The 13,259-nt window shown below is 37.0% G+C and overlaps 3 pseudogenes across 3 annotated transcripts; 2 read left to right on the top strand and 1 right to left on the bottom strand.

Annotated features, from left to right (window-relative positions):
- Window positions 1-211: 211 nt before the first annotated feature.
- Window positions 212-2,932, top strand: AT4G06553 (annotated as a pseudogene; the record flags this gene model as incomplete). Its single annotated transcript has 1 exon — window positions 212-2,932.
- A 1,234-nt stretch (window positions 2,933-4,166) lies between these two features.
- AT4G06552 lies at window positions 4,167-7,490 on the top strand (annotated as a pseudogene; the record flags this gene model as incomplete). The annotated part of the gene is made up of 1 exon: window positions 4,167-7,490.
- Window positions 7,491-7,773: 283 nt separating this feature from the next.
- AT4G06551 lies at window positions 7,774-9,351 on the bottom strand (annotated as a pseudogene; the record flags this gene model as incomplete). The annotated part of the gene is made up of 1 exon: window positions 7,774-9,351.
- Between the last annotated feature and the right edge of the window lie 3,908 nt (window positions 9,352-13,259).

The raw sequence follows: 13,259 nt of genomic DNA, 5'->3' as shown, positions 1-13,259 counted from the left end.
TAGGTATTACAAAGAATATAATAAAAAATAATTGTAAATCTCAACCCTTAATGACAGTTTTCCAATTCATTTCAGCGTAAACATTAATTTCGTACTAAAACAGAAATCGTGATTCACGGTTTAATTTTAGTAAATCCTAACAAGTCGTTTACCAGATCTAAATCATGGTAAGTTGTCTATTCGAAAGAAAAAGTCAGTACTTTAACATGGAAAGTTTATACTAGTCAAACGATGGTTCTTTGAAATAGTTATTTAGCAAAATATAGTTACTTGGTAAAGAAATTCAGAGTTGAATATATAATTGTTTGAGATAGTTTCGCACAGTTATTATATAGAGTTTAATATATATTAGTTTAGTAAAGTTTTCTGAAAAATCTTTTCGACAAAAACTGTCACGTAGAGTTATTATATAGATCTTCATGTCTATTTGTTTTGTAAAGATATTGGGTAGAGTTATTAAGAAAATTTGTCACGTAGTAATGAGAAAATTCTTAGTAATTACTTTCTCATCATTCATCTTTTCTCACATTCTTAGTAATTTCTCATTATGTCACTTCTTTTCTTATGGGATATTCTTTCATATATATTTGAAAATTGTTGAGAGTTGTTTCGTAAATTTAGTTTATCACAGTTATTATTTACATCTTATATATATTACTATATTTTCTAATCAAGTATTTTAGTACACTTAATTATAAGTTTTCTCATAAATTTAGTTTACACAGTTATTATATGGATCTTAACTATATTTGTTTGCTAAAGTTTTATAGTAAAGTTACTATACAATTTTTTTTAGTAATTTAGTTTCACACAGTTATTATCTAGATTTCTAAGTATAGTTGTTTGCTAAAGTTTAAGGTAAAGTTTATATTTTGACCAAAAAAAAAAAAAGTAAAGTTTATTAAGTAAAGTTAGTTTGTGAAGTTATTATGTAGAGTCAGTTCGTGTAGAGTTTTTTTTTTAATGAATGGTTATTATGTAGATATAGAGATATTACATTGAGTTTTTGTGTAGAGTGTTAAACTAATTTGTAAACCTTTTTTCTACAGAAACATGGTACATACAATTGCAGTTTTAGGTGAATGGATGTTGAAGAACGGATGACTTTTTACAGTTGATCAAACCAAAGGCTGCAAATTACTAGTTCTAGTGGATGATATGTCATATGTTGGACTACTTCAGATAGTTGAAGAAGAATTCCAATTATATAACTCAAAGCATAATGTGGAACTCAGTTATGCACTACCTAAGATAATGGTAGGGAATATGTCAAATAAAACGCCTCTTCCTATGTTTCTGACAAGCGATAGACAAGTAAGGAGTTTCATTGAAATATACAAATCTATCCCTGTCCGACTTTGCAAAAATAGAGTTGTTGTGTGCAAAAATAATGGATGCTCTTGAAGAGTGCGAGCAACCAAAAAGGATGTAACAACAGAGTTTTTTTGGATTAGAAAGTACATTGATGTGCGTACATGTTGTTCTGAAAATAAAAGTTTTTCACTAGGATCAATTATACAAAAAATTATAGGCCAACTCATATTGGATCTTTTCGGTGGTATTAACAATGGATTGAATCCAAGGGATTTGGAGAAACCACTACTTAAAAATTATGGTTTAAGGCTTACTAATCACCAACTTTGGGATGCTTTGTAGCAAGCTCGTCAATTGATGAGAGGTTCTCCTGAAAGTGGTTATGAGCAGCTCCCTAAGTACCTCTACAAGATAAAGAAAGCAAATCCTAGTACAGTTTCCTACCTAGAGCTTGAAGGTAACCAAAGATTTAAGTACTTATTTTTTGCCCTTGGTCAATGTTTAAGAGGTTTTGAGTTTATGAGAAAGGTAATCGCAGTGGATGGGACCTCTCTCAAAGGAAAGGTTAAGGGTACCCTCATAGTTGCAACTGTTCAATATGAGGATAATGATATATATCCTATTGCATTTGGAATTGTTGATTCCGAAAATAACGCAGCTTGTGAATGGTTTTTTACTCGTTTGAAATCAGTTATCTCTGATCATCCAGACTTGGTGTTTATCTCAGACAGGCATGAATATATTGAAATAGCTATTGAAAAGGTGTTCCCCTCTGCAAATCGTGGGATATGCTTCTTCCACCTTCAGAAAAACATCGAAACCAATTTTGGAGCAAATCAATTATTTCACTTGGTTAAGAAAGTTGGAAATAAATTTAGTCGTGATGATTTTAACAATGTCATGGATGAGATACGTCTTCTTAATCCAAAGCTGAGCAAATACTTGGAAGATGTGGATATTCAATTATGGTCTACGGCTCATTTCCAAGGAAACAGGTATAACATCACCACAACGAAAGTTGCTGAATCAATCAATGGACTTTTAAAATAAGCAAGAGAGGACCCCATCGTAGCTTTTCTCAATCATGTACGGCCTACTCTAACTCCCTGGTTTTGTGAGCGTCAACTAAAAGCTGCAAAACTTGTCACGAACTTGGACCATATGCTAACGGTGAATTGAGAAAATACGTGAAGAGGAAAACACACTTGCAGTGTGGCCCATAAATCTAAATCAATTCAATGTGACTGATGGCTCACAAGATGCAATAGTTGACATGCAGAAATTGAGTTGTTCATGTCGGGTGTTTGATATAAAGAGGATTCCATGTATGCATGCCATTGTAGTGGCTACGAAGAAACACATTCCATAGCACACGCTCTTGGATCCTTTCTAGATATTCTGAGTCCATTTATCAGGTTCCAGGGATTCTTAATGATACCCAAATACCCCCCGAAGTTGAAAAAGTCAGTGTCTACCTCCTCAAGGTCGACGTCGTTCAGGTCGACCAAAGAAAAAAAGGATTCGATATCCATTAGAGATTGCAATGGAGAACAAGCGACCACGAAAAGAACACAATTGTTCAAGATGCAAGCTTCCTGGACATAATAGAAAATTCTTGCTCAAGATCCCTTCCACTTTAATATAGATGAACCATCTATTGCATTTTCAGCGTGAGCTTTAACTTTATTGGCAATCATCGGAACAACCTCATACCCCATATTTAGAGAACTTGGACAAAAACCATCATTGGCGTAAGCAGGATTACACAAATCATCTTTTACCTCATGAATTGAATCACTAAGAATCTTAAAAGCAGTCTTACCCCATAGATAATTCTCATGGAGTGGGTAATGGGATATCGTTACTGGCTCGTTACTGGATCAAGCCGGTAAAAGCCCAATTAATTGCCCAAATAGAATATATTAGTCGCTAAATGGTAGTTGTACTTGGCGATCTATTAGCGACTAAATTAATCAGTCTCACATTCAAGACTGATTAGCGACTAATGTATAATATAGACTAATTAGTCGCTAATAAATCATAATTTAGTTGCCAAAACTAACGACTACATATTCAGTCGCGGAATTAAGCCGCTAATACCGTGTTTTCTTGTAGTAGGCCCCAGTTTAGGACAATCAATGCTATCAAGAAGAATAATAATCTCTTGTGTCCCTTTTTTGGAACAGCTAACCTGTAAAATCCTTTTGTAGTCTTCATATCCCTTTTGAATTAATGACACGTATGAAGACAAAATTACCCTTCTAATTTCTTTTGAATGAATATTGAATAAATATTTTAACACAAAAAAAACACAAACAAAAACGGAAAAAAAAAAACGAGCTCGAGCTCGAGCTTCTTCTTCTTCGGGCTTCTTCCTCCGGTGAGCTCCAGCGAGCCGCATTTGTTGCCGTTTTTCTCCTCCTACAAGCTGCATCAGTCTACGAAGTCCAAGTATGTGCATCGACTTGGAGAGAGCTTCAAAAGCTTTAAATTAGGATTTTGAGGAATTTGAGATTCAATTCAATTAAATTTTGGTTATTGTGTTTTGGTACGTACATTAGAAGTTTAAGTATAGTTTTAGGGTTGATTTGGTCTATAAATGGGTCAAAAATTGATTTTGCATGCTGATTCATACTGAATTAAACTCGAATCTAAACATTGTTCTTGTCGCGAAAATAATACTGGTCGAACTAGTTACAGTTGTACCGAAACAATTGGTTTTTATGTAGATATTATGTTTTAATAGCACCAGTATTACTTAGACATGTAGTATTTCATATATGTAATAGTATTAATGAGACATGTAGTATTTCGGAATTAGTACTAGTATTACTGAAAATGTAGTAGAATCGGTAATACTGGTAATATTGACTGAGTATGTGTATTGTTTTGGCAGGATCCACAATGAAAGAGAACGTGATCATATATTTTAAATTTGAAGGTCGCATGTATAATGTGATGATGAAGAGATTAGGGGTGAAGATAACTCTCTCAATGTTAGAAGATACGATATTGACGAAGCTTGGATTAGATGCAAATAAGGTTAAATGGCATATGAGGTACAATTCACGGTTGTTCGGAGTAGAGGAAGAGATGAACGTTTGTGATGATGAGGATGTCTTTGTTTATGTAACATCCGCAAAAAATAACCGGAGAAGTGTTTTGGTTGTGGAGGAGATCTCTAAACCGCCCGAGCAATTGTTTAGAGTTGGTAAAAGTTCTATTGGTAAGAACTATACGGAGTTGAATTCAGACGAGGATAAAATGAGAGTGGATGATGGTGCCCTCATCGTCTTATTAGAAGAGGAACAAGGAACTCAACAACAACTTGAGGAAATAGTAGAGGAGGATCACAAGACTCAAGAAGATGAAACACGCTATGATGAGTTTATGGATAATTCTTATAAGAGGGGTACAATATGTTAAGTCGCCACCTTCTATAGAACCTGGTCTCTTTAAAAAAGAATGGGAAGACGGAATTGGGTTGACCTTACATCAAGAATTTCCAAACAAGGCGGTATTGCACGAGGTGGTGGATAGAGCTGCATTTGCTAACAGTTGTGGTTATGTGAATAAGAAGTCGGATAAGGAGCGCTATGTCCTAAAGTGTGCCAAAGAAAGTTGTTCTTGGTGTTTACGAGCGTCAAATATCCATAATACTAATATTTTCTCGATCAGAATGTATAATAAGATGCATAGTTGCACTCGTCTAAGGAAAGATAGTAGTAGGCTCAGGAAAAGGAAAGACAACCCCCAATTAGGTGCAGCTCTCCTTCATGATCATTTTCCGGGACAATTGGAAACTCCGATTCCAAAGATTATCATGGAGCTAGTTCAGACGAAATTAGGTGTGAAAGTATCATACTCAACAGTGCTAAGGGGGAAATATCATGCGGATTGTGATTTAAAAGGAAGTCCGGAAGAAAGCTACAAGGATATCAAGTGTTATTTTTACATGTTGAAGAAGGTAAATGATGGTACAGTTACTTATCTGAAAATGGATGAAAATGATAAATTTCAGTACGTATTCGTAGCTTTGGGAGCTAGCATTGAAGGCTTTAGAGTGATGAGGAAGTTTTTAATTGTGGATGCAACACATTTGAAGAACGGATATGGCAGGGTGCTAGTGTTTGCCTCGGCTCAAGACCCTAACCGTCAGCATTACATCATAACGATTGTCGTACTCGTTGGTGAGAATGATGCTAGTTGGGATTGGTTTTTCGAGAAGCTAAAAACGGTTGTACCCAATACTTCTGAATTGGTCTTCAGAACCGACATAAATGCAAGCCTCATAAAGGCCATACGGAACGTGTATACCGCGGCTCATCACGGGTATTGTAATTGGCATTTGTCCCAAAATGTAAAAGACCATGCTACTAACACCAACAGAGACGTACTCGCATGGAAGTTCCAGAAGTTAAGTCGGAACTACACCGTTGCTAACTTCAACCGGGCGTATGATAAGTTTAAGTTGAGATACCCCAAGGCGACCAAGTATTTGGAGGATACAACCGTGGAAGAAAAATGGGCAAGATGTTTTTTCCCCGGGAAAGATACAACTTAGACACAACTTAGACGTAAGGAAGTACTCGTTATTGCCAATGCTTGATGCAATCATCAAAAAAATCTCCGTTTGGTTTAATGAACATCAGATGGAAGCCGCGTCTGGATCCTTAGAAAATAAGATGGTGCCTTTGTTGGAGAATTATTTACATGATTTGTGGGTTAAAGCCGAGAAGCTAAAAGTGATGGAGCTAAATTCATTCGAGCGTGAATATGTTGACACATGCGAGAGAGTAATAGAATATATGGTGAGCTTGCTTTTGAAAACTTGCAGTTGTAAGGTGTTCGATATCCAAAAGTATCCTTGTTTTCACGCATTTGCCTGCTTTCATTAGCATTATGGATGATGAAGATCGGAGAAGAAGTTTGGAGTTACATGATTTGGTTATAAAATATTATTGGGCGAAGTTGTGGGCATTGGCGTATTTTAGGACTATTTATTTAGTTCCGGATAGGTCGGAGTGGAAAGTACCAGATGAAATAAAAGCGTTGAAGATAGTTCCGCTGTCTAAAAAACCGAAGAAGAAAGGAAGAAAATGCTAAGGTTTCCATCAACCGGGGAAAAGAGTCCAAAACGACAAAGGACGCAAAACAAAAGGCGTCCAACGCAATCGTTATTAATGGTTATTATTTGGGAATACGCCTATCTGAGTATTTTACTTTGTTTCTGCAGTTATTTGTTTGTTTGCTTGTATGGACATACTATATAATACTGTATTTTCCTTTCTGTAATATTATGTTTGTTTCTGTTGTTTTTTGGTAATACTGGTTAAAACCAGTAATACCATATCAGTTTCGAGAAAAATGTAGTTTAATCCCCAACTTTCAAAAAATGGCCAATCAATACGTCAACTTCGTAGGAGGCCATTTAAAACATCAAATAACAGTTGACTAACATTTAAAACATGAACTTTGCGTTGACTAGGCCTAATAAAATACGACGTTAAATCGATTAACAGATCCATTAGACGACGTTAAGAACCGTTATCATCTCTCTGTTTGTGAAGAAACGACGACGTTTTAGGCGTAATTGATAACCCAATTAGGGATTTGTCGAGAAGAAATCCTCAAATCGAATTCATCCCCAAATCAAAAACAAACTCTAATTTATCTCCAACGATCTTGAAAGTGTGTTCATGGATGCCATTAGTTAGAATTCCCAGATTTGCAACTCATTTCTTCAGCTTTTGATGGAGTTAGAGAAGAAGAAGAGAATTAGGGAATTAGAGATTTGAAGTATTTGATTTGGGGATTTTCGACAAACAATCGGGTTATCTATTAAGCCTTAAAACGTCGTCGTTTTTTCATCCTTCCGTAAACAATCGGGTTATCCTTCCGTAAACTCATTTCTAGTTTTTGTAGATCTAGATTTATTTTTGATAAATATTTGGTATTTTGTAGGATGATAGAAATGATTTGATACTCATCCGTAAACTTTGGGAAAAGCCTATGGAAGAAGAGGTGACTACCTTAAGAGAGAGTGTCGATTACAATCGGAAGAAAGTTCTAAGTCATGAGTATCTCATAGAAGAAATGCAAAAGGAATTGAAAGCCCACCGTGCAAAGATTGTAAACGTGAGCAAAGTGGTATTCCGTTCTCCTATTGTTCTAAGGAAGTAATGTGTTATCCTATTGTTAATTTGCGTGTAAGACTTTCTCTATGCTTTGTAAGACTATCCGTATGCTTTGTAAGACTTTTTCTTCCATTGTAAGACTTCTATTTGTTTCGTAATACCAAGTTTGTTTTGTTTGATATTTCAAGTCTTTCTCTTAGTAGTAATAGCATGTTGTATTTCCAGTATATCTTTTAGTCGTAGTAACACGAGGTATTTCTTCGATTTCTCTTAATGTAGTATTACTAAGTATTTTCAGTATTTCAGTAAAAATCAATATCAATCATAGAACATCCTAATACATTAATAAATCCAATCATAGTATACAAGTACTTGGAAAATCTGAAAACAAAGTCAAAGTACAAGAAATCAAAATACAAATCCGGAGAAGTTACATGAATAGCTTTCACATTAAACTAGAACTTGCACGGGTTAAATGGGTCACTTGCTTGGTAAAAACAGGAGCAGCAGGCTTGTCCTTGGATGTTGCATCATCCTCCTCTGGTGGGTTTGGTGGGTCCGGAGACATCTGCAAAAAAAAAATTTAGTTATACCCTAGTATTACGCGGTATTACCAATTATGGTACAGTATATCCGGTATAACCTATATTTACCTTATCTTTCATCTCATTCATAAAAGCTTCGAACGTTGCATGTTTTTTTTCCATATCTGCAAGCGCCAAAAAAGCTTCATTCTTCTTGTCATTGATGCTATCAAGCTTCTCCATTACATCAACTAACTGCGGGTGTCCCGTTCTAACAGCTGCAGGAACTTCCTCTTCTGTTGGGGCTTCCATTCGGGCCTGCACATCCTCGTTGTACACCTCTTCAAATCTAATTTCACGCCCTTTGACCAAGAATATTAGAAATAAATAAAATCATATTTGCTCTAGGAATATTAGAAAATACTAACATCTGTTGTACCCAGTACATTGTTAATTTGCTCAAGGGTAAACCCTTTCATCTCGGTCCTTTTGAAATTCACCCTGCACATCCTTGGACAGCCGGCATCTACACCCTCTTTTTCTTCTATGAATCTTTTCCTAAGTGAGGGAATGACTTCAAATGCTAAAAACTAGACAAAATACATGCAAATTTAATTGTTAGCTTCAATTAGTACGAAAATGTAACAATGATAAAACATTATACTTACCTCAAGCGGCATACAGAAATCGGGAACAGGACATGGTGACTGAGTGTTCGACACGACACCATTAAAATGTTTTAATGTGTGTGAGATCGATTTTAACATGAACTCAAAGGAAACGTCTTACAAAACGTAAGATCACTTGCAGCCCTGAGATAGAAATCATCAATTGGACTAGCCCTTTCCCCGATTTTAGTAAGCACGACAATGATGCTTGTTTAAAAATAGAGAACCGCCATCTGCAACCTATCCTTAGATCTAGCCGGTTCCATCTCACTAAGCTTGGTTCTCACGTCTTTTCGTCTAATTATCCCGGTTTGAAGTACTTGTTCGCGAAGTTTTACTATCAGCACTCTGATAATTAGCTGGATAAGGCTTGTAGTTAAAACCAGAGATCAAAGCATGCTCCCTAATACCAAAGCGGATGGGAATTCCATTAACAACGAACCAAACCTCCTTCTTCTTCTCAATAGATGTCGTTCGAAGAAGAAGCATCCACATCCCCATTAGCTTGTGGGTATATCCGGATGGCAGGTGGTAGATGTGCTTGAAACTCAGATGCTCCTTAAAGTAATTCTTCTCACTATCCGTTAGAGCATGTTTCAAGTCATCGAAGGTCTTCAACACTTCCGAGATATAACACCTCGTCGATAACTTTATCTTCTTGGTATACCCCGAAGCCGGGAAGTACATACCGAGTGGTTGCATTGCCATCGCTTCCTCCATATCATGAAACAAACAAATATTCATTCATATATCACTCAATTGTTAATAGTACTGCCATAGTATTACTCTATATTTCTCAAATGTATTCTCCTATTCTACCAGTATTACCCACATCCGCCAATTTTACTACGTAGTTGTATAGCTCAAATTGCCTTAAGCTTACTCTCTCAAATAAGAAATCGTCGTTAGCACTTAAGGGTCAAATTTCACTGAGCTCTCTATGTTCACACGATAGACTTATGATGTTTTTAAATAAACTAGACAAAGTAAATGAATGTAAAAGAAAAATAAGCAAGTAAACGGGTCTAAGAAATTGTCTCGGGAAATAGATATATTGTAGATCTAGCTAATATTAGGATTGTTATCGCACCGTTCTCAAACTAAAACTATGATTTTACAGTAACCGGTGGTGTTCTGCGAAACTCTCTATACTTAGAGCTAAGATAACCGGAGAAGCCGAGAAATCCTACACCTGTTCTGCCCTTCTATGAGCCTACATGTTCTTTCTTAAATGCCTAGGCTCATCTATAATAGTTCAAACAATAAGTACCTATGGTGGGCATACCTATTATTTAATATCAAGTTCTAGGTAATCAATGTAAAACTAGCAATAAGAATAATGAAGATGAAGAACTCTAAGAATAATCCTAAGGAATTTTCGATCTACTAATCCATCTAAATCCCTATTAAGACTCCCTAAACCCAACAAGGTGATTACTCAGACATGATAAAAGAAACACAAATCATAATCTGAATAGTTTGCATTGATGAATTAGAATAGAAGGAAAAGGAGTTCAGAATCCTCTCTACAGTGATTGGATTCTTCCTTCAAAATGTATCTCAATCACTAAAACAAAACTTAGGTCTAACAATTACCAAATAATTAGGTATATTCGTGTCTAAAAACGTGCAGGGACTACTTTGCAAAGATGGAAAACTTCAGGGCTTCTCAAAGACTTCACAGAAGACAGAAATTCCCTTAGCCGAATAAGGGTGTCGATCGACATATGTGTAGTGTCGATCGACACCATCGCGTGAAAAAACGTCTTTGATAATCTTCATTGCTGAAAAGCTTCCAAAATTCCGTATTATGCTCCATAGCTCCCACATGCGTAAGTGTACCTGAAATGACTCAAAACATACGAAAAAGACTAGAATGACTCTAAAAACCATTCTAAAAATAATGTTATAAATCAGTAAAAACCAGGACATATCAACTCCCCCAGATTTAGCCTTTCCTTGCCCTCAAGCAAAACAAAAGGTTAAATCTGTGAAAGAGGTTTTCCAATTTCTCTAGCTTATTACCTTGATCATACAAACCAAATCCATGCACGAAACAGTTCTAATCAAATCCCAAGTACCATGTTATTCTCTGCTAGCCCACACAACATCCTAGATTCCATACCAAAGCACTCAACTATATCCACTAGGCTATCATCGCTCGGTCTCATCAATCAAGTTAATGTTTAAGAACCTTCTAGACTCATTCCTGTACTATACCATAACAAATCGACCATTCATTCTCTTTTTTTTGGTATTCTTTCTCTCCCCAGACTTATTATTTTAAGAGAGTAAACAAAGGGGAACTCGCATACTGGATTGACACCTCGGCATTTTTCCAACCTTTGTCATTGATCATTCCAAATAATGTATAATAATGGGGTCATAGGAAACATTCCTACCCCTATACACTATCCAAAAATCCTATCAATCTCTCATATTTTTTTTTATAAGGGGAGAGGAATACTTTCTTTTTATCACATTTGTCAACTTATCAGGTATGAACAAGGAGTCAAATCCCACGAACACTAACCGTTTTGATGAGGTAAAAGGAAGAGCAGTGAGATTAGCTCCAGCCTCTGTGGATTATGTTGGGAATAGACGTCCTTAAGTTTGTTGGTTGGCTTTATGGATTTTCCATTAGTCATATTGATTTGAATCTGCAGTACTTAAGCAATCCAGGCAGTAAATCGAGAGATAGATCATAATTTTAGACAAAAGTTTTGACTCAATAAAACAACTATCTAAGTTAGAATGACACAACTGACTCATTAAAAAAGAAAAGATGAAGTTAGTAACTGACTCCCCCATACTTAAATAACATTGTCCCCAGAATTATTAAGCTAGAGGAATTGAAAGAAAAATAATCAAAACTTAAAGGTTAGAGAAACGTGAGTTGCCACCTGACGATCGATACCAGGGTGGTGTCTATCGACACTGTGGTCGTTTTTGCATAGCTTTGCGAATTCAGCTCATTGTTGTAGAGCTTTGGTTAGTGTTTTCACATGGATCATCCAGATAGACTGTTAAATCACTAAAACACACATCAATAGTTCCAACAAAGCATAGAAAAATAAGTGCAACAAGTTCCAAAACAAATAACAAATAGTCTGAAATAAAGCAAAAACAAAGTTAGAAAACAAAGCAAGATAGGGAGGATGGCTAGTCATCATGCTCTGAGCCGGAGGTGGGTGCGGGAGAGCGACGACGATGATGAGTGGGAGCAACACAACCGGAGTGAGAGAGTGTAGCTATGGCGTTCTAGACGCTTTTGAAACTGTCGACGACATAGTGCTGAAAGACATGTGGCTCTATCGGGATAGGAAGAGGAGAAGGCAGCTGATATGGGAGAGTTGAAGAGGAATAGCCAACTCGAGGACCCCCAGCAGGGTCGATGAACTCATCCTCGGTCTGAGTAAGTGCGGATCCTGAAGCTGAACCTCTCTGTCTCCTAGAGCGTGGCGCGGATTGTAGAAGGGAAGGATGGGAATAAAAACCAATTTCCTCATGGTCTCATGTAATCTCTGTAAGTGCAGGGAAAGGTAACTGAATCATATGGTACCTTGTCTCACCTTTGAAACACCAAAGGAAGTTGCCTTTCAGCCAGTGAGAGTTCTTAAGATAACTACCATCCATAGTGAATCTCGTGGTTTTGACCTCTTCTCCCTCAAAGTTATTGCGAAAGTGCCCAAATTTAGGAGTAAGAAGACTGCCAACTCTCTCAGATTTCTTCCCTTTACCTGTAAAGGGCTTGGTCTTGACTGAGACCAAGTGATGAGCAAATACAGCGCCAAAGTTGACATCGCGGTCAACCTCCTCAAATCCCAAACTATCAGAAAAGAAATCATGAACAGCATGATAGAGCAACAACAGCTCAGAAAGTCTCATCTTGCCAGGCTCCATCTTGCACAACAATGTGCTACTAATCAGCCTAACCAAATATCGTAGAACAGGGTGACGAATCTTTGAGTGTACTGCGTCCTTGGAATCATAAGTTCCATTACCAAACCGGCTCCAGAAAACCTGAGCATCCTTAAACTGTCCAGGCAGTGCAACTCCAGTGAGATCATTGTCAAAACTATAGATGTCACACAACTCTCTCTCAGTGGTAGACTATATCTAACACCGCGGATGAAGAAGATAAGAGCTCCTTCCTGAGCATTGCGTTTCCTGTCATTCACATAGTAGACCCTAACAGAAGCCATGATTTGTCTAACTAGCTCAGGATACAAATCGTACTGCCTACAACAGATGGTTCCCAAACCTACATCATCTAGCAGTCCTAAACAAGATTTCTCTATCTGCAAACACTACATCAAACCGAAATTCGCAACCCGAGTAGTCAAAATTTCTACACTCATCCAGGCATTATAGAACAGAGTATCATAATCATCCCAATCTGGAGAAAAAAGGCGATTGATATAGTCACCTTTAGTGAATTCTCTGTTGACATCCTTTTCCCAAACTCTTTGAGAAGGAATTTTCTCATTTGGTGGCTTTGGCCATGGAAATCGATAGATGGGAGGTTGAGGCGCTACAGCTGGTGGTTCCAGTTGTGAAGGGCGGAGGCCAGCGGTGGTGGAGAAGTTCCGGCGAGGATGAGCGCCGGAGGAGGA

Source organism: Arabidopsis thaliana, chromosome 4 (genome assembly GCF_000001735.4).
Source record: "Arabidopsis thaliana chromosome 4, partial sequence".
Classification (NCBI taxonomy): domain Eukaryota; kingdom Viridiplantae; phylum Streptophyta; class Magnoliopsida; order Brassicales; family Brassicaceae; genus Arabidopsis; species Arabidopsis thaliana.
The sequence above is the reverse complement of the archived record's forward strand: the minus strand, read 5'-3'. Positions and strand labels throughout refer to the sequence as shown.